Here is a 22,713-nt window from a genome sequence, read left to right as displayed (position 1 = left end):
ACCCCAGGAAGCCACATTCAGACTGTGTAAAGGCAGCCTGATGTAAAAGGGTCCTTATTCTCAGGGAACTAGTGTCTTCTGGGTGTCATCCTGACCCTGAGCCCAGCTCTCTTTCCTTCCTGGAATCTATGATGGGTCTCTGCTTGGACAGTTTGCCTGGAAGCTACAGGGGTAGATGGCAGAAGGCAGGTGGGTCACGGGTGGCAGTCAGCGGACCCTGTCTCTCCGTGCAGGGCTGTTTGGGTGCAGAAACCAGCCTGTGCTTCTTTCCTAAAAATTTAGGATGGGGATGTGAGAGACCTAGGTCGATGGCTAGTGGAAGAAGATGGCAGAAATATCTTTCTTCTGAGAAAAGGCTAAATATGAAGACATACCCCCAAAGATGTGGGAAAGTGGAAGTCTATTTTTGATGAGAACAAGGAATGAGAGATAATTGAAAGATGAAGGCAAATATCATTCAGTTTGCTTTTCTGAAGATACTCATCTAAAAATAAGATCACGTGGAGATGAAATGACATGTCTGACTGCTGCTAGTAGCAGTCCTTTTGGGGCCAGGAGATGTGGAGGAAAATGTATTCAAAAAGAGATTCCTCTTCGAAAGCCATGACTCACCTCCCTGCTGCCAAAGTCATGGAGAGCTGCAGCTTTGCTGCTGTGACACTGTTTACATCCAAGAAGACACAGGGACACAAGGTCATGGGAGGTAAGCAAGCCTGGAGACCTCAAAGTCGAAAGACAACAAACACAGGAACTTCCAGGGCTTTTAAAGGAGCTTCATCGGGCCAAACAAATTCCCACTTCAGATGGAGATTCACAGCCTCTTGTAGCAGATGGGAATAGGAGCAGAGCAAGGGTTGGTTCAAACTGAGGTACTAAATTTTATCAGGACCAAAACAGGCCACAGAGAGTTAAGCCCCGGGATGGTTTTTCAAACATGTCTGGACTAGAATGAAAACTCAACTGGCATGGAGCAGAGGAATTAAATCAGGAGCAAGTTTCCAAGGAGACCCATAAGAGCCCAGTTAGAGGAAATCGTCTTCCAGAAAATTCATAAAACGTAATGAGTCGCCACCAAAGCAATGGAAAGCACATTCAGTGAAATAACGGGGAGTGGATGGAGGCCTGATGCGGAAGAGACTCAGATACAACCCGAATAGGTATTTCGTCAGCAAATATTTGGGTATATTTAATTGAAATGCATTTATAGCAAGTCAACTCCTACAAAAAAAAATGTCAAATATTCTTCCTATAATTAATATGGAATTTGATCTTCAATTTGACCATGCACATTAAGCAGTCAGAATAAATATAGTTGGGACTTGGCACCCATCTGAAGCAGTATCTGCTAAGAAAAGAATGCTTTTAAGTCTCCTCGAACTCTGAGAAAAGGTACAGAATTCTTGGTTTCATGGAAGCCCGATGTCCCTGTCCACAGCAACACATTCCACTTCCTCCTTCTCTCTCACCATCTGCCGCTAAAGGTCTTCGGACCTCACAAAAGCAAATTTGACCCACTTCTTTCTTACTAAGAATCACAGCAACTTTTCTTTGAAATTTAAGTTTAAGGAAAATGGAAAAGTCTATTTTTAATCAGAGAAAAACCTTAAGCTGAGTGAAAATTACTTCACAGATCCTGTAGAATGTAGACTAGAACCATTTTTGAGGTGATCATTAATTTTATGTAAGTGATATACACCAGAATAAACTTCCATCCCACTTTTAGTTAATAAAATCCGAGGGGAGTAGGAGTGCTATGCATTCTCTGTCATGTGCTGCATGAGGTTACAGAGAACAGAGTGTCACTGTGTAGTAATTGAATGTTCAGGGCTGGATTCAAGTAGTTTTAAGCACAGAATTGAAATGATCAGGTAGAGAAAAGGAAATGCAGAATGACTTAACCAACTACTTCATGATAAGAAAATATCCAGTACCCATTCCAGTGTCCTCATCTGGTGCTATCTCTTTAAAAACGTGGCGAATAACATCTTTGAGAAAATCTTTAAACTTAACAAACATTTCTAAAAAATATGTGTGCAACCACAGAAAATACCAGAAAACAAAACTTATCTAAGTTTTTGCACATTCATTTTATATATTTTCCTGAAATCACCTTGCATCAATATTTTTCAAAAGTTCCTTTCTAGTATTCTTTGAAAAAGTAATTCTTTTTTTTTTTCTTGAAAAAAATAGTAATTCTAATTTATTACACTTTGAAACAACTTTCTCCACCCAGTTTCAACTGGATTCCAGAGACTATTTCACATACTGGATTAAAAGTTTTCTTGTACTAGATCATTTCTATTAGACTAGAGTTTATCATTTATAAGTTATTTTTAAAAAATCAAACTTTGAAATTTAACCACCTTACTTGTTGTTGTCAAGACTATTCCCATGAACGTGGTTCTGGAAATTAACATTTGCCAGTGTTTCTTTAATGCCAAAAATTATAAAAGGTGTACTGATAAAGAATGTACCTACCACATAGATAATACCTGATAACATATTTTAATAAAAATTAATTCATGTAAATAATGAAAAATTCAAGCTGTACAGAAAGTTATACAATGAAAGTAATATTCTACTTCCTCATGTCACCCAGGTTATTAGTCATTTCTTAGAGTTCTTCTAGAAAACATTTTTTCTCCTGTGTCAAAATATGCATGTACATATATATATACAAACACATGCACCCACAAATTTTTATGGGGAGATCATGCAATCACTACCTGAAGCGCCTCACCTGGCTTGTTTTCACGTAATAAGATGTCTTGCAGAGCTTCCCATATTAGCACAAATAGACCCACCTCATTCTGTTTAGCAGTGGCATAGCATCCAATTCTGCTGGATTTTATATATATCCAATACAGTCTACAATGTATTTCAGTAGCCCTTTGTTAACTGGCATTTAAGCAGTTTCCAGGTTTTTCTGATTAAAAAAAATGCTGACTGAAGATCTTCTTACAGATTGGCTTAAAAAAAGAGTGTCTTAGTAGATTAAATTCCTAGAAGTAGAATTTTTTTAAGAAGAAGTTCTCTTTTTCAATCTATTCTAACCTTTAATATTGCCTACAATTTAGAGGGGGCAAAGCTTTTTTATTTTGCTTAGGTTAGGAAGAAACAAAATGGAAAACATCAATGACACCGAATGCATAGGTCCAGCTGCCTTGATTCATTTCAAATTCAAACTGGGAGGCCCTTCTCTTGAAGAGATGTTTATTTTATTTTTTTTTTAAGATTTTATTTATTTATTTGTCAGAGAGAGAGAGGGAGAGAGAGCAAGCACAGGCAGACAGAATGGCAGGCAGAGGCAGAGGGAGAAGCAGGCTCCCTGATGAGCAAGGAGCCCGATGTGGGACTCGATCCCAGGACGCTGGGATCATGACCCGAGCCGAAGGCAGCTGCTTAACCAACTGAGCCACCCAGGCGTCCCTTGAAGAGATGTTTAAAATGGGGTCCTTAACAGTGTTTTTCTCACTCCAGGATAATACAAATGAGCTATCTGGTGAGTAGAGTATCCTGTTTAGCACGCCGTGGAGAGAGTTCCATAAATGGCCATCTGAAAGTCACTGGTACCTGATCAGATCTTTGTGATTAAGTCACACTGAAGGCAACAGCTTCTCTCGGGTAAGATTTATGGGAAGCTGTTAGGCCTGGGCCTCAACCAGAGTCACCAAGGAGATTTCTCTGTATAAAGTAACTGCCCCCCCCCCCCATATATCATCTAAGTGGTCCCCAAGCTGTATGTAATTTTACAAGACCTAGATGTTGTAAAGGAGAAGCCAATTTTAGAATCTTGCTTTCATTAAGTGCAGAATGTTCATCCTACTGGGAAAAACTCAACTCCTTTTGCCAGTCTTAGCAGCCAGACCAAAACTTCTGTACATCAGCACCGTATGACAGGTTCGAATTATGCCTAAGTCACTGGGGTTGGCAGAGATTAGACGGGACTGTGTCCTTAAAAAGAACAAAATTGCTGATGTAAGTCTGAATATAGAAGTTTCATTTTAGGAAAAAGAGAAACTTTTCTGGGCGAGGCTAGATTTGCTCCATAAATGAGGCCAGACAAATCCCCACAAGGCTGGGCCCTTGGGTGTTTCTAAGAAGAGCAGACCACTGACACCCCTTTATCCAATCCCAGGCTGTTTGTGAGCTCTACTGGGCTCCCCTAGGTGATTGGCTTTAGGATGTTTCTGAGAGTTTGAGAAAACCAATATTCCATAAGTCCCTCTAATTTAGTTGTGGATAAGAACCATTCTTCTATGGATTTTCTGTACTCTTAGTAAATGATTAATCAGAATTTGGGTGGATAGAAAAGCAGAAAAAAGAGGTGGTCAATGATATATTTCTGTCCCTAAGAAATTCCCGCTGAAAATTAGATATTGATCTCAAATGGCAAACAGGAATAAAAAAATATGGCAAATGGAAAATTGCCAACATACATAGGTCAGAACTGAACTGCTTTGATTAGGCATGCTGTTCCATTTTATTCATTAATCCTTTTAACAAATATTTTTGAGCACCTTTGCACTGCATTCTACACTCTATGTATATATATAAAGATTATACACCATAGATTGTCCAATTAATACTTTGAGCTTAAAATGGTTTCTATCACAACTCCTGCAGTACAACAGTGGGCTGGACTAACAGAGCAACAACAGGGACAAAGACATACCAAATAAATGTAAGAAAAAGAAAAAAAACCTGGTTTTTTAAAATATAATATAAAATGAATATTAATATTTATAGAACCTTACAAAATAAGTTCTTTTTTAGAATGAAAGAATATATATTTTTCAAAATCCAAGTAACATTTATAAAACTAATAACGTACTAGGCACATATATCTCAATAAATGTAAAAAAATATTTTTTTTAAATGCAGATCACACTCCCTGATCATAATGCAGGGGGAGGGGGCAGGGGAATTAATGAAAAATTTTTTAAAAATAAAAAAAAAATACAGGAGACATGAACAGACACTTCTCCAATGAAGACATACAAATGACTAACAGACACATGAAAAAATGTTCATCATCACTAGCCATCAGGGAGATTGAAATCAAAACCACATTGAGATACCACCTTACACCAGTTAGAATGGCCAAAATTAACAAGACAGTAAACAATGTGTGTTGGAGAGGATGTGGAGAAAGGGGAATCCTCTTACACTGTTGGTGGGAATGCAAGTTGGGGCAGCCACTTTGGAAAACAGTGTGGAGATTCCTCAAAAGATTAAAATAGAGCTACCCTATAACCCAGTAAGTACTGGGTATTTACCCCAAAGATACAGATGTAGTGAAAAAAAGGGCCATCTGTACCCCAATGTTCATAGCGGCAATGTCCGCAATCACCGAACTGTGGAAAGAGCCAAGATGCCCTTCAACAGACGAATGGATAAAGAAGATATGGTCCATATATACAGTAGAATATTACTCAGACATCAGAAAGGACAAATACCCAACTTTTGCCCCAACATGGAAGGGACTGGAGGAGATTATGCTGAATGAAATAAGTCAAGAAGAGAAAGTCAATTTTCATATGATTTCACTTACTAGTGGAACATAAGGAATAACATGGAGGACATTAGGAGAAGTAAGGGAAAATGAAGGGGAGTATCAAAGGGAGAGAGGAACCATGAGAGACTGTGGACTCCGAGAAACAAACTGAAGATTTTAGAGGGGAGGGGGGTGAGGGGATGGGTTGGTCTGGTGATGAGTATTAAGGAGGGCACGTATTGCATGGAGCACTGGGTGTTAAATGAAACAATGAATCTTGGGACACTACACCAAAAACTAATGATGTACTGTATGGTGACTAACATAACGTAATAAAAATAAATTGATGATAGATAGATAAAGGAGCCGGAGACCATAGATCCTGTGAACCTCTGGATCAAACCATACCTGAAAATAATTTAACTTTGGACTTTTTGGTTATTTCCACCAGAACTCCTATTCCACCTTTCTAAAATTGAACTTTCTGACACTTGCAACAAAAATATTTTAATACTATCATCTGGAAATTCTATATTTACTCTAACTATAAATCAAATATGACTAAATAATAAAGATATTTGCAAACCGAGTTTAGCTCTCATATGGCTTTTCTCAGGATGAACAATACCAGAATCTGAGACATAGGCAGTTGAACCCAGGAGAATGAAAAAGGGAGGAAGTTCCAGAAGGCAGCTGTGCCACAAACATAGAAGAATGATTAGTGCGGGAGAACTAGGTGTCAGGGATGAGGGATCCTGGAAAAGAAGATTTCATGTATTTGATAGTATTCTTTGGAGAATGGGGGAGGGGATTAAAGATGCAAGAAAGCCAACAATGGCAGAATAAATGAGCAGTTAGAAGCTCCAGGAAGACCAAGAAAGGGAAATATAAACACAGAGCATTACTTGGATCTGCAGTGAACAGTACTTACACGGTCATAATAGCATAAGCACTTTATGGAATTTCAGCTTTTAGAATCAAAGTATTGGCATAGCACCGGGGATTTACCATTTCAGAGCAGACTCTAAATAATAAATGACAATCACCTTGACAATGTGGAATTTTCAAGTACAGACCACAGAATGTGGGAAGTAGAAGGGGGGAAATGAGAGAAGAGGGAAAGACTATTAGCCCAATATCCTTATCTTAGTAACTGACAAAAAAGGAACAAAATGTGTAAGAATAGTATTCAAAGTTACAAAAGCAACCAACAGAAATAAAAATAGTGACCTGACTGTATGCACGGAGGGTGAGATGAGCCAAATCCTTATGTACTATGGCCAGAAATCAAGAGCTAGCCGCTTATAGGGAAAAATAGAGAAATCAGAGTTTGTGTATATTATTGAGAGGTCACGAGTAAATGTAAAGAGATTGAGAGTCACACAAAGACTAAAATCAGAAAATATTACAAGAATAACATGGTCATCTCTGGGAATCAGGACCAAGATGGGGCTAGGGACTGATCCATCCATTCTTTCTTTCCTTCTTTCTTTCTTTCTTTTTCTTTCTTTCTTTCTTTCTTTCTTTCTTTCTTTCTTTCTTTCTTTCTTTCTTTCTTTCTTTTTTTAAGATTTTATATATTTATTTGTCAGAGAGAGAGAGGAGTCACAAAGCAGGGGCAAGGGGCAGGCAGAGCAGGCAGAGGGAGAAGCAGGCTCCCTGCTGAGCAAGGAACCTGATACGGGACTCGATCTCAGGACCCTTGCATCATGACCTGAGCCAGGGGCAGATGCTTAAGTGACTGAGACACATAGGCATCCCTGGTCTTTTCATTTTAAATTCTTATGGTCCAATTAAATATTTAAACCATGTGTAGATGTTTTTGATACAAATAAAATTTCAATGCTTAAAAAAAAGAAATCAGATTCAACCTCACTCATAATTAAAGGAATTCAATCTAATCACTTCCAAATTATCAATTTTGCAAATATTTACAAAATTTGTTGATTCCCAAGGTGGGCCAGAGTGTGGGGAACAAGTAGGAGGGAAATTCAAAATATTTTAACAACGAGGATAGCAACGAGCAGCAAGCATTCAGAACTGATGGCAGCTATAAAATAGCCCGTGTCCATCCTGGTGCTTACAGCTGTGTAGTCATCCCAGGGACGGCATCTGTATATGCTCTTAGTAGGGATGTATGCTGGATGCAGTCTTGCTGGAGGACATCAGTCATGGTCTGTTTTTTTTCAAAGCTGTTCAAAAATGTTTAGAATTTGAATTAGCATATTCATCGAAGTAAAATGTAAAAAGGATATGATTTTTGTAAAAGCTTTATTGAAATATAATTCATATACCACACAGTTCACCAATTGGAAGTGTACAATTCAACAGATTTTCAGTTACTCCCAGAGTTGCGCATCTTTGCCTAATTGATTTTAGAACATTTTCATCATCTTAAAAAGAAACTCCCTTAACCATCACTTGCCTAACCGCACCACCACCCCCCATTTCTCCAAGCCATAGGTAATCATTAATTGACTCTGTCTATAGATTTCCAATTCTGGAAATTTCATATAAATAGAGTAATATGTTGTCCTTCGTGACTGGCTTCTTTCACTTAAACGTATTTTTTCAAGCTTTCTCCAAGTTGTACCATGTACCGGTAGTTCATTTCTTTTTGTTGCCAAATAATAGTGTATTATTATACTATATATATATTTTATACTATATATTATAGATAAACCACATTTTGTTCATGCAGTCATCAGTTGATGGACACTCAGGTTGTTTCCATTCTTGGCTATTATCAATAATTGTGCTATGAACATTCATGAAAAGGTTTTAGCCTGGGCATATGTTTTCATTTTTCCAATGTACGTAACAAGCAGTGGATTTGCTGGGTCAAGTTTTCCAAAGTGGCTACACTGTTTTACATTCCCACCAGCAGTGTATGGGGGGTCTGGTTTTTCCACATCCTCTGCAACAGGTGTTAGTATCTGACTTCATGATTTTAGCTATCTTAGTTCATTGGCCATTTGTAATATCTTCTTTGGAAAAATATCTGAGTATCTTATCCATTTTTAAATTGGGTTATTTGTCTTTTATTACTGACTTGTAACCAACTGTTCTTTCTATATTCTAGATACAAGTCTTATCCAATATATGATGTACAAATATTTTCTCCTGTTCTGTTAAGTTGTACTTTTAGTTTCTCTTTTTTTTTGAGATTATATTATTTTTTCCATTTTCTTAATTTAAATTCAATTAATCAACATATAATGTTATTGGTTTCAGTAGTAGAGGTTAGAGATTCATCAGTCTTATATAACACCCAGTGCTCATCATGTGCTCACCCCAGTGTCCATCACTCAGTCACCCCATCGCTCTACCTCCCTCCACTCCAGCAACCCTAAGTTTTTTCCTATGATTAAGACTCTCTTATGGTTTGTCTCCCTCTCTGGTTTTGTCTTCTTTTACTTTTTCCTCTCTTCCCCTATGATCCTCTGTTTTGTATCTTAAATTCCACACATCAGTGAGATCATATAATAATTGTCTTTCTCTGATTGATTTATTTCATTTAGCATAATACCTTCTAGTTCCATCCATGTCTTTGCAAATGGCAGGATTTCAATTTTGTGATGGCTGGGTAGTATTCTGCATATATATCATATCTTCTTTATCTATTCATCTGTCTATGGGCATATCTGGGTTCTTTCCATAGTTTAGCTATTGTGGACATTGTTGCTATAAACACTGGGGTACACGTGCCCCTTCAGATCACTACATTTGTATCTTTGGGGTAAATAACCAGTAGTGCAATTGCTTGGTTGTAGGGTGGCTCCTTTTTCAACTTTTTGGGGGACCTCCATACTGTTTTCCACAGTGGCTGTATCAGCTTTCATTCCATCAACAGTGTAGGAGGGTTCCCTTTTCTTCCCACCCTTGCCAACATCTGTCATATCCTGACTTGTTAATTTTAGCCATTCTGACTGGTGTCAAGGTGGCATCTCACTGTGGTTTTGATTTGTATTTTCCTGATGCCAAGTGATGTTGAGCACTTTTTCATGTGCCTATTGGCCATTTGTATGTCTTCTTTGGAGAAATATATGTTCATGTCTTCTGCCCATTTCTTGATTGGATTATTTGTTCTCTGGGTGTTGAGTTTTAAAGAAGTTCCTTATAGATTTTGGATACTAGCCCTTTATCTGATATGTCATTTGCAAATATCTTCTCCCATCCTGTCAGTTGTCTTTTGGTTTTGTTGACTGTTTGCTTTGCTGTGCAAAAGCTTTTTTATCTTGATGAAGTCCCAATAGTTCATTTTTGCCTTTGTTTCCCTTGCCTTTGGAGATGTGTCTATCAAGTAGTTGCTGCAGCTGAGGTCAGACAGGTTGCTGCCTGTTTTCTCCTCTAGGATTTTGATAGATTCTCACATTTAGGTCTTTCATACATTTTGATTCCATTTTTGTGTATGTTGTAAGGAAATGGTCCAGTTTCATTCTTCTGCATGTGGCTGTCCAATATTTTTCCCAACACTATTTGTTGAAGAGACAGTCTTTTTTCCTTTGGATATTCTTTCCTGCTTTGTCGAAGATTAGTTGACCTTAGAGTTGAGGATCCATTTCTGGGCTTCTGTTGTGTTCCATTGATCTATGTGTCTGTTTTTGCACCTGTACCATATTGTCTTGATGATTACAGCTTTGTAAGAGAGCTTGAAGCACAGAATTATGATGCCACCAGTTTTGGTTTTCTTTTTTAACATTCATATGACTATTCGGGGTCTTTTCTGGTTCCTTACAAATTTTAGGATTCTTTGTTTCAGCTCTGTGAAAAAAGTTGATGGTATTTTGATAGGGATTGAATTGAATGTGCAGTATTTGTTCGTCCTATCCATCAGATGAGCATAGTGTGTTTTTCCATTTCTCTGTGTTTCCCCCTGTTTCTTTCATGAGTGTTCTATAGTCTTCTGAGTACAGACCTTTTGTCTTTTTCGTTAGGTTATTCCTAAGTATCTTATGGTTTTGGGTGCAACTATAAATGGGATTGACTCCTTAATTTCTCTTTCTTCTGTATGACTGTTAATGTATAGAAATGCAACTGATTTCTGTGCATTGATTTTATGCCCTGCCACTTTGCTGAATTCCTATATGGAGTCTAGCAATTTTGGGGTTGAGGCTTTTGGGTTTTCCACATAAAGTATAGTGTGATCTGCAAAAAGTGAGAGTTTGACTTCTTCTTTGCCAAATCGGATGCCATTTACTTTTCTTTTGTTCTCTGATTGCTGAGGCTAGGACTTGTAGGACTATGTTGAACAGTAGACATCCCTGCCATGTTCCTGACCTTCAGGGAAAACTCTCAGTTTTTTCCTATTAAGGATGATACTCTCTGTGGGCTTTTCATATATGGCTTTTATGATATTGAGGTATGTTCCTATCCCTACACTGTGAAGAGTTTTATTCAAGAAAGTAATTTGTTAAATGGTTTTTCTGCATTTATTGAGAAAATCATATGGTTCTTGTCCTTTCTTTTATTTATGTAGTGTATCACATTGACTTGTGAATGCTGAACCACCCTTCCAGCCCAGAAATTGATCTCACTTGGTCATGGTGAATAATCCTTTTAATGTACTGTTAGATCTTGCTGGCTAGTATTTTCGTAAGAATTTTACCATTCATGTTCATCAGGGATTTTGATCTGTAATTCTCCTTTCTGGTGGGGTCTTTGTCTGGTTTTTGGGATCAAGGTAATGCTGGCCTCATAGAATGAATTTAGAAGTTTTCTTTCCATTTCGATTTTTTGAAACATCTTCAGAAGAATAGGTGTTAATTCTTTAAATGTTTGGTAGAATTCCCCTGGGAAGCCATGCAACCCTGGGCTCTTGTTTGTCAGGAGATTTTTAATTCCTTCTTCAATTTCCTTGCTGGTTATGGGTCTGTTCATGTTTTCTATTTCTTCCTATTTCAGTTTTGGTAGTTTATGCATCTTTCAGTTTGGTAGTTTATGCATCTCTAGAAATGCATCCATTGCTTCCAGATTGCTTAATTCATTGGCATATAGTTGTTCATAATATGTTCTTATAATTGTTTGTATTTCTTTGGTGTTTGTTGTGATCTCTCCTCTTTCACTCATGATTTTATTTATTTAGGTCCTTTCTCTTTTCTTTTTGATAAGTCTGCCCAAGGGTTTACCAATCTTATTAATTCTTTCAAGAAACTATCTCCTAGTTTTGTTGATCTGTCCTACTGTCCTTTTGGTTTCTATTTCACTGTTCTCTGCTCTAATCTTTATTATTTCTCTTCTTCTGTTGGGTCTAGGCTTTATTTGCTGTTCTTTCTCCAGCTCCTTTAGGTGTATGAGACCTTTCTTTCTTCTTGAGAAAGGCTAATCCTTCCCTCTTAGGACTGCCTTTGCTGCATCCCAAAGGTTTTGAACCATTGTGTTTTTATTTTCAGTTGTTTCCATGAACTTTTAATTCTTTAATTTTCTGGTTGACCCATTCACTCTTTAGTAGGATGCTTTTTAGCCTCCATGTATTTGAGTTCCTTCCAAATTCCTCTTGCGATTGAGTTCCAGTTTCAAAGTATTGTGGTCTGAAAATATGCAGGGAAATCCCAATCTTTTGGTACCATTTGAGGCCTGATTTGTTACCCAAGATGTGATCTATTCTGGACAATGTTCCATGTGCACTTGAGAAGAGTGTGTATTCTGTTACTTTAGGATGGAATGTTCTGAATATATCTGTGAAGTCCCTCTGGTCCCATGTGTCATTCAAAGTCCTTGTTTCCTTATTGATCTTCTGCTCAGATATCTGTCCATTGTAGTGATTCAGACATCAAAGTCCCTTATTATTGTATTATTATCAATATGTTTCTTTAATTTTGTTACTAATTGGCTTATATAATTGGCTGCTCCCATGTTAAGGGCATAAATATTTACAGTTGGTAGATCTTGTTGGATAGTTCCTTTAATTAAGATAGAACGTCCTTCTTCATCTCTTATTACAGTCTTTGGTTTGAAATCTAATTTGACTGATATAAGGATTGCCACCTCAGCTTTCTTTTGAAGTCCATTAGCATGATAAATGGTTTTCCATCCCCTCACTTTCAATCTGGAGGTGTCTTTGGGTCTGAAATGAGTCTCTTGCAGACAGCATTTCAATGTGTCTTGCTTTTTTATCCAATCTGATACCTGTGTCTTTTGATTGGGGCATTTAACCCATTTACGTTCAGAGTAACTATTGAAAGATATGAATTTAGTGGCATTTAAACTGACATTTGGTGACCTGTAAAGTGACTTTTTCTGTATATTGTGTCTGTTGCTTTCTGGTTTGTTACTTGTGGGCTCTCTCTTTGCCTAAAGGATCCCTTTTAATATTTCTTATAGGGCTTGTTTGGTGACCACAAATTCTTTCAGTTTCTGTTTGTCCTGGAAGGTTTTAATCACTCCTTCTATTTCGAATGGCAGTCTAGGAAAAAGTCATTGGCCCCTCTTTCCTCACATCCTTTTAGTCTCTACTATTTTTCCTGAGTCTGAAGTACAAAAATCCATAATCAAGGCTGGCAAAGACAGAAGGTCCTGAGAGTAATGGGTTGGAGGCAAAGCAGAATAGGCAAAGACCAACATTCTTCTTGGGTTGGGACAGAGAGGAGGCTGGGACTGTATCACACCAATGAATCTTATCTCTGTGATTCTAGTATGGCATCCTACCATAGCTCTGAATAAGTACAAACCTTTTCTTGCCTCTTCTGCCTCTGCTGTAGGTTCCTTGGGGGCAAGGATTTGTTCAGAGCTGTATCTCCAGTACTCAGTAGCATTCATGGCAGACAAATAGGCACTCAAACATTTATTGCCTAAATATTGGCATGTTTCAGATGAGAGTACCACATGAGTTTGTAATGGCCATCAAATCAGATGCTGCATGGGGAAATGGTAATGATTTTAGGTACCCAGAAACAGAGCACATACGTTTTCAAAAAGAATTTTAGAGGGGCGCCTGGGTGGCTCAGTGGGTTGAAGCCTCTGCCTTCGGCTCAGGTCATGATCCCAGGGTTCTGGGATCGAGCCCCGTGTCGGGCTTTCTGCTCGGCGGGGAGCCTGCTTCCCCCTCTCTCTCTCTGCCTGCCTCTCTACCTACTTGTGATCTCTGTCTGTCAAATAAATAAATAAAATCTTTAAAAAAAAAAAAAAGAATTTTAGAGAAGCAAAATGTGAGTAGGATATCACCTGAATATGGTGTCGGAAACACTCCTGAGTGAGAAATGAGAACACTGCTTCCAATGAAATATGAGGATTATAAGTACGTCATCAGACGCAAAATCTTTGTGATTCCTAAGATGTTTCGTGCAGATTCCCCATTTCAACATATGGTGGTTAAATAAATGAAGAAAGGTCAGATCTTTTATGACTAAATGTTTATAACAATGTATATTTTAAATCTTATCTTCTCTTGACTCTCTTTTCATACAAGTTTGTTTTTATTGGACCACCAGCAGCAAATTCCTGCAGTTTTATGGCCATGTGACATTGTTGTCATTGCTTTTAGCACACGCATCTGTTAGTAAAGAGACTAAAAGTATTCTCTTATGAGTCACTAAAATACAGTTGCCAAAACCAATTAAACCAGTGCCAAATATGACAAGTCACAAGAAGACTTTTAACAATTTACAATGTTCTTGTTGGGGAAGGGAAATAAAGAAGAGAAAGAGGTAAATTTGCATAACACTTTTTTTTTTTTTCTTTCTGGTGAGCTTCAAGAGTTATAATCACTGAAATTAAGTAAGGCTAATTGCTTTACTATTTCTTCCGGTATTTTTTATACCATAGACCAGAGAAGATAAGTAAGATTTTTGGTGGTTGATCTGTTCCATCTCCACAATACGAAATACTCCTGTTCTTCCTGAGTGGGAAGTACTAACCAACATGAAGGAACAAAGATAAAGGAGAAGCAATGCTAGATTTTAGGTTTCTGAACAATTCAAGGTTGGCCATATACTCAATAGGCAATAAGGTAAACTAGCAGTTAAATTTGCATTTGTAACAGTCTGAAGGTAGGAAATTTAGCTCAAATAAAAGTTTGGGATATAGTTAAGAGGACTTACAGGGGAGGTATGTTGCCTCATCAAGGTCAAAAACAGTAACTAATTGGCAGGACTTTCAGGAGATGGGACATCTCAATAACCTAAGTCTTAAGAAGAAACGATATAAATTTGTCACACTGTAGAATGTAAAGACCAAGAAGAATTCTTGATTTATCTTTTGTCTTCCCATTGAAATCTTGCATTCTTCAAGTGGAGAACTGAAAAAGTTATGCCAATAAAATTGGGGTTCTATTATTTTTTTTTAAAACACTCTAAAAGTAGAGGGAAACATATACCCTTGGAATCCTGGGACCTGGAGGCATCCTTGGCTGCTCTGGCAATTCCTGATTATCCCTAGAATCCTGGCCTAAGACTCTCCACATCAAACTGGCACCCCCAGTAAACATTACCCCAGAAGACCCCTCTGGTAAATTCTTTAGGACAGTCAAGTGTTATGAAACAGTCCCCCAAAGTATAGTTTGGCTGAGACTGAATTTAGAAACATGAAAATTGCTGCAAAAAAATACTTTGGGTTAACTTTCTTTGTTTTAACAAAACATTTTATTTTGGAATAATTTTAGACATGTAGAAAATTTGCAGAGATAATACAGATAGCTCTTAAATATTATTTACTTAGCTCTCCCTAATATTAGCGTCTTACATCACCATGGTACATCTGTCAAAACCAAGAAAGTAACAATGGTTAACTAGCTCACAGCCCCTGATAGGATGGGGTAGCTTAGAATAATTATCAAACTTTTTGGAGGTCAAGAAGAAAAATTTGTCACAGAGACAAAATAAGCACTATTTTCTCACGGAATGAGCCCAGGAAAAAGTAAAAATTTAGCACCTTTCAAAGCCCAAGTTTCAAGTCTTTGGCAGGGTGTAGCCAGGTGAACTGGAGCAATGCTTCTCAAATTTCAATGTGCACATGAACCATCTGAGAATTCTCTTAAAATATAGATTTTTGATTCAGTAGGTCTCGGCTGGAACTGCTCATCAAGCTTTCTGTTGAAGCTGATACTGCTGGCCCCAGACCACACTTGAAATAACAAGAATCTAGAGAAGTGCTTCCAATAGAACTTTCTGCGATGATGGAAATGTTCTATTATCTACACTGTCCAATGTGAGCCACTAGCCACACGTGGCTATTGAGTACTTGAAATGTGGCTAGTACCACTGAGGAACTGGATATTTCATTTTAATTAATTCATATTTAAATAACCACAGGTGGCTCATGGATACGCTATTGGACAACACAGAATTAGAGTGTTTCATAATCAAAAATATACACCCTCATTCAAAAAGTCTAGGTTTTTTAATACTTCCAGGGGGGGCTAAAAGGAAAAGGAGAAAAAGGGTCAGAAGGAGAGACGGAGCTCTGTTTGCATGTGTTGCAAATGACAATAACCAATATACTTCAAAACAAAGCTGCCCATTGAGATTAATCTGGATGGGCAGTGACAGAGGCTTGACATCACCACCTGTGCCAGTGGATCAAAGGTGCCTCTTCCCCCGAGCAGCTACACCGAGCAGACAGCCAATGACAAAATTATCTTTCTTTTCTAATGAGGATGTTACAAAGTGCTCAGCTGAACTGGGGCTCTCCCCTTGGTCCCAAGGTCTACCGTGGTGACCTTGCAGAGGAAACTTTTGTTCATCTGCAGAGGCAAAATGGGCATGCTAGCCACCTATCTCTTCATGAAAGTCATCTGAGTCCCTTTTGGCCCCAGCTAAATCATGGCAACAGTTGGAACTTGGTGGAAGTCTATCCACTGAATAAAATCCCGCCCCAGAATCTAGCCTCAGATGTACCATTCTGCGTTCATTTCATACACATGGAAAACTGAAAACTGCCCTCAGCCAGTCCCTTTCCTGCTTCTGGACCCCTTTGGTTCTTTATTGAACCAATTCTCCAAGACTATTACATGCAATATGCTGTTCCCGAGCACTTTGTGATCCGAAAATGTAGACCTTTGCAAAGAGGACTCGCTGGTGTCACTAACATGATGAGGGTCTTAAACCGGCCTTTCATGACTATCTGTAGAATAGGTCATGGCAAGCTAGACTGTCCTAGGGCTTCAGCCAGTCTTTGCCAAGAGCCAAGGGAGGTGTCAGCATATAAAGCTCTTGAGTACTCAGCGGAGGCTGAGGGGTTTGGGGCCATTCTCTCTGAGAACATCCAGGACATTCCACAGGCAGCAATGCCCCCTGGGAGGGTCATCTGGGACTTACGGCTTCACTTTAGGTATCCTCTACAATTCCAAGAGTAGTCCTACTTGAGAACATGCATTACCATAAGTTGACCCAGCTATTATTCCTACATGCTGGGGACATAGCAATGAACTGAGCAGACAAAACCTCCTGTTTCTACAGGCCTCTGATTACATACCTTTCAAAACTTAGAAGAATCATAAAATATAATTTATATACATTCACTAATAAATACCGTTTCAAAATGGGACAATTTGGCTCCAGTTAGGAACATCAGCGCTCTCAAAGCAATTTCAGAATGTCAGTGTTTATTTTTGCCAGAGGGAAGATTTTGACGTTTCTTCTCAGAACTGGGGAAAAAGAAAAAAAGAAAAAGAAAAAAAGGCTAACATTGAATATTTCCATGTGCCAGGAGCTACACTAGATAACTTTGCATAAATTATCTCATTTTATCCTCATAATAATCCCATGAATTAGGTATCATAATATCCCCAGTTTACAGATGAAGAGTACTCAGGGAATAATAAATCAATGAATTTATGGCTCCAAAAGCAGGAGCCAAGCCCAGTAGACTTGGAGCACAGAGACTCTCCAGTGGTGAGGGTAGGCAACACCACATTGCCCCAGGGAAGTAAAGTACAGTGTAGGAAGACTTCTGTTCGGCCAAGAAGAAAAAGAAAGCCAACCAGAATGAAGGCCTGGCACTCAGCATCTTTGCTTGGGGAGAGGTTTTGATTGCCTTTGGGCCATTAGCGAGCCCACTGACCTCCTGTGACAGCCATATGACTGTGTCTGAGAAGGGAGAGCAGCTTCACGGTGAAGAGCAGAGGGAAGGAGAGAATATACTACCTCTTGAGCCCAACGTACCTCCAGCCTGTCGTTGGACTTGTCGTTGGAAGATAATACATTTCCTCAGCGCCTCGGGCAGTGTGAATTGAAATTCTGTATTGTGACTTGAAGCTCCGAAATTCTAATTGATATAGGGACATTGGATAAGAGGCTGCAAAGCGAGCATCCTAGCCAGGGGCCAGATGGGAGGTAGGCAGAAGTTCAGAAGCATCTGGGGCATCAGTGAGAGCAGAGAAGAAGTCTAATCAAGGAGGACTATGGGGTCTTCACCAAGCCAGGAGAACAAACCATGGTTACCTCTCTGAACTCAAAGGGCTCCAAGGCAGCCTGATGTGGAGCACGAAACCCGAATCCCAGGGCAGCCGTACCAGGCTCCTCCCCTCGGTTGCCAGGTCACCACCATATCTGCCCCCATCCTTACCTATCCACGTATCCTCTGTGGAAGAGCAAGGTGAGGAAGAAGAAATACGGAAGGCCAAATTACCCACCCAACCCCAGAAAGACTATTTCAATGAGAAAAAAGTGAAATACAAAAATTGGCAAATTATCATTATTATTATTATTGGTATTATTATTATTATTATTAAAGATTTTATTTTTTTAAGTAATCTCTACACCCAATGGGGGGCTCTAACTCACAACCCCAAGATCAAGAGCTACATGCTCTACTGACTGAGCCTGCCAGGTGTCCCCAAAATTGGCAAATAGAAGTAGATCCCACTGTCTCCTTCCTCTTCTTGCCACCCATCTTTTCCAGCTACCCAGCAAGGTGAGTGCTTGCAAGGAATACTAGATCCCTTTAGAAAATAAAGAAGACTTATCTTTTTTGTTCATCTGAAATAGTGTGTGTAAATCTGAGCCCCACAACATGTGAACCTCAGAAGTCACAAACGTGCAGCAGGATTTGAAAATAAGCAAGGTGATTAAGCCTGGCTGGTTTCCACTCTTCTCACCCACACGGGATGCAAATATCTGGCCTGTGTGCTCTGTCTTTCCTCTATGGAGACCCATGGTAGACCTTGATGATTGATCCTTCATCCTTTGAGGCCAGACACGGCTTCCCAAGCCTTCTTTAACACAGTGTTCCATGAAAGCACTACTGATTGGTCAGGGCTGGAAAATAACTGGAAATCTATTTGCAAACAGCCCTTTGGTAAACGTCAAGAATCAATACTCTTACTCTCATTTCTTATTAGAAGGCAGGGGAAAGAATCCAAAACTCATTCTGAAGGACACCCCTGCCCTCCAACACGGGGTTGAAAAAGCCTGTGGAACTCACAGCTTTGCTTAAAGAACCTGGGTTTTCATACTGACTCCTTTTATCCAAGCAATGAGCTGGCCTTTTAGTCCTCCTTCCTCCCGCTTGTCCCCAGGCACCATAAAACACACAAGGTAAACTCTTCTTCAAGGCTTTTCAACCGGTTCCAGGACCATATGTAACACCGTTGCTTTTAAGACACCTCACTGCAGCCAAAAGTTTAACCTTCTGGTGTGGGCTTCCCCTGACTTTCAGTGTGGTTGAACATCTGACAACCATTTGGTGGAATAAGTGAAGGGATTAGAACAAGAAACACGACCTTTTGTTGACTTTTCTGCTGAACCATTGGAAATTCATTTAGGCCCACACAAGCTTGCCTATTTTTCCTTTAATATTAAACATACAATTTTGCAGAAGTCAGTTCCCATCTTGGAGGTCATAGATGGCTGTCAATACAGGATTCCTGAAGAGGAGTCCTCTCTCACCCTTGCCTTTGCCCCACCACTTTTTAAAACTACCCCAGCATTCATGAGAAGGTGCCTGGTGGATGGCCTCAGCTGATGAGGTCATCTGTCCAGCACCAGGGTGACGCACCTTGCCAGGCTCTTGTGCCACAGTGTGGGGGGTTGCCTCCCCAAGGGAGCAGTCACAGCACTGCTCCCAGGCGGCCTCAGTCCCGAGGGAAGCTGATCCTACCAGGCCTATGGCCCGGAACTGTCTACATGCTGGGCATGCCATGATTGGGTTCTACCCTCCCTGTCCTCCCCTTTTCCTCTCTAATGCAATGTGCAGTAGTGCTGTGACCCAGATCGTCCCGGGGCTGAGCACATTCAGTCTGAAACATCTTGTCATTCTTTTGGCCCTTCTATAACTCTGAAGGCTCCCACAAACCTAGAAAAAGCTCGGGGGAATTTCCTAGCCCAGGTGCTCTGTCTTCAGAGAGACGGGGTTCAAAGTAGAGTCAAGAGCACGGCTGTGTGTCCTTAGCCAGATTGCTTCATCTCCCTGAGCCTCAGTTTCTACATTTCTAAGAAGCAGTGTAGTAAAATCTGCTGCTTGGGCTTTTAGGATAACTGAGAAAAATTAGGGGAACAAATCTCTTTTCATGGTTCTTTGCTTCCCTCCTCTACCACCCTCCACACATATGCATAAGGCAGGAAATCCCCCAGAGAGAAAACCCCCTCATATCATTTCACTGTTGTTGCTTTCTGGGTGGGAAGAAGGGGTTGCTGTCTGGGTGAAGAGGATCTGTTTGCAGCAAAGTAGGAAAACAGAGCCTCAACATCTTGCGCCTGCTTGGGGCATAGCTTCCTAAGTCCTGGAGCCCCTGCAAAGCCCAAGTGTGGAGCTTTTCAGGGACCTGCCCCAGAAGGGGTCTTTCCATCCCACTGCTCTGCCCCCTCCCCCGGAGCCCAGCTCACCAGCGCAGCAGCCAAGGAAACCTGAAACACAGTGTGCTATCGAGTTCTGCCGTGGGATTTTCACACAGACCTGGTAACTGGCGACCTGGGAGTCCACTGACCCGGCGACATGCCAGCATGGCTGGCCTGGGTTGCATTACCACGTGCTGGCCCTCCAAGCCACTCTATTCCTTCCTGCTGGCTGGGCTGTCCTCGTAAGTCAGCCCTGCGGATGGCACTGAGCAGGGCTGACTTACGAGGACCGCCCAGAGCCATCCTCCGGCCCCACCCTGCTCCCAAGGAAGGCCGGTGGGGAAATCAGGAAAGCCAACTTTCAAAAAGTAAAGTCAAATAATGAATGGCTCCCTGGGTATATTTTCAGCACTGCTTTCGTCTCGTTTAAGCAGTACATACATTTGAAACCTTGGAAATGCGGAGATCCGATGAAACAGCAGGAGGCAAATGGCAACGGCTGTGGTCCCCGGGCCCAGGCCCATCGATGCCAGGTGCAGGGAGCTGGCAAAGAAGAGTGGTGGTGTAGGCCAGCCCCTCATTTTCCAGATACTAAAACTAAGGAACAAAGAGCTGAGTTAGTCGGGGAATGGAGGAACAGGGCTCATGCCCAACTGCCCAGCTTCTCTCTTCTGGTGCCCTCCCACCAGCATCTCCCAAGGCGTGTTCCATCTGGTATGTGTCCTCGGTGAGAGACAGCTCTAGTTGTTCTAAACAATGGACCCTGTGGTCAGACAGCCACAGAGTAACACTGCCTCTTGAAAGAAACAGGGCACCTTCACCAACAGGGAAGCATGGCTATTCAGAAACTATGAATGGCCTGCCACCAACTGGGAAACACTGGGGGAAATAAAAGGAAAGGGTGGCTTCTTTGGGCTGCATTCCATTCCCAGACACCAGAGACTCAAACCCTAAGGACATTTGTTGATCAGCAGAAAGCGGGGTTGGGGGGGCCAACTCCATGGTATCAGGCACTGTGTCTCAATTCTCATGGCCCTCCCCTCCTAGTCACAAGATGGCGGCCACAGCTCTAGGTATCCTGTACTCACATAGCCTCATGCAAAAGCAGACAGCAAGGAGGTGTCAAAAAGGAAGCACACCATCCCTGCATTTCTCTTTTTATTCCCAGAAGCCCCCATCCCCTTAGTAAGTCTCATTGACCGGAAGAATTGAGTCATACGCTTTGCTTTGTGGCAAAGAAGACCACAAGTCCTGTGACCTGCCTTTCCCTGAGCCTGGGCCCATTCTCTCTCAGTTCTGACAGCAAAAAAGGAGGAATGGCTATTTGGGGATTACTAGTGGGGTCTACCATGATAGATGCCTTTGCTCTGGGACTTCTGAAAGCTTTTATATGTGACTTTTTATATGTTTTATATTTTATTTGTGTATATGTTTATTTGTCTTATATGTGTACTGTTTGTCTCAAGGGGCAAGCTAACATACAGTTTCCCAAACTTATGTGAACACAGAACAGTTCTGTCACTAAGCATCCCATGAGACTTGGTTCTATGGAGCCTACTTTGAGAAACATTGCCCAATGTGTCCCCTCAGCATTTCCCTTCGTCATCTGCATGACATCACTTTTAGGCTAGACAGAAACCTCCTCGACCTTGAATAAATAAAATTTTCGTAAATTTCTGTGTTCTTGATGTTTTCTTAAGTCTTTCCCTGTCCAAGTCAAACTTAGATTCAGAATGACGATTTTTTTTGGTCTCTGCCAAAAGCCTTGAGTTTAGACATTTATCCTGAAATGTTTTCAGTCCCCACAAAACTCTTCAAAGTTTTAAAAATAAAAAAGGCAAGATGAAGTCCTGAAACTTGAATTCCAGCAGCTATGCTAGAATGTTCTAACAAGTCCATCCACCCACGGATGCCACGCTCATCGTGTGTAAGTGCCACGTGTCTCTGTCTTTTCTCTCAAATAAATTAGCTATTTAAGTTTCCTGTCTTCCAGGAGCCAGGCCATGGTGCACACGCAGAAATAGTTGGGAAAAGCTGCATAGCTCAGGCTCAGAGGCAAACTTCAACATGTGTCAGCTAAGGTTTCAGAAATGCTCTCACCTCGGCACAGTGATCGTGAACCATTACGGCTCTCACCAGGCAGCACCCGGGTGCAGTGCTAAGGATCTCACCTACACGATTGCCATTCTTCCTGTGAGCCAGGAAGGACTATCAACCCCAGTCTTGCAGACGAGAACACCAAGCCTGGGTCTGCCTGACTTCAGAGCCTGTGCGCTCCATAAAGCCTGAGGGCTTGCTGGAAAGATGACCTATCTGCCTATTGTTGGGAGAGACCGGGGGTAAATCCTTTTCTATTTGGAAGTGAACCTAGGCTCACCAGCTTCCTTCATGAAGGGGTAACCACATGGCTAATAAAATCTGTTCATTGCTTTATAGAATTTTTTTTTTTTAATTCTTAAGGCTGGGCTTGGTACAAATTGCTAAAAAGTATAACCAAGCCCTCCT

Source organism: Enhydra lutris, unplaced genomic scaffold (genome assembly GCF_002288905.1).
Source record: "Enhydra lutris kenyoni isolate GAN:26980312 unplaced genomic scaffold, ASM228890v2 scaffoldscaffold95, whole genome shotgun sequence".
In the NCBI taxonomy this organism is placed as follows: Eukaryota; Metazoa; Chordata; class Mammalia; order Carnivora; family Mustelidae; genus Enhydra; species Enhydra lutris.
Note: the sequence above shows the minus strand (reverse complement) of the source record.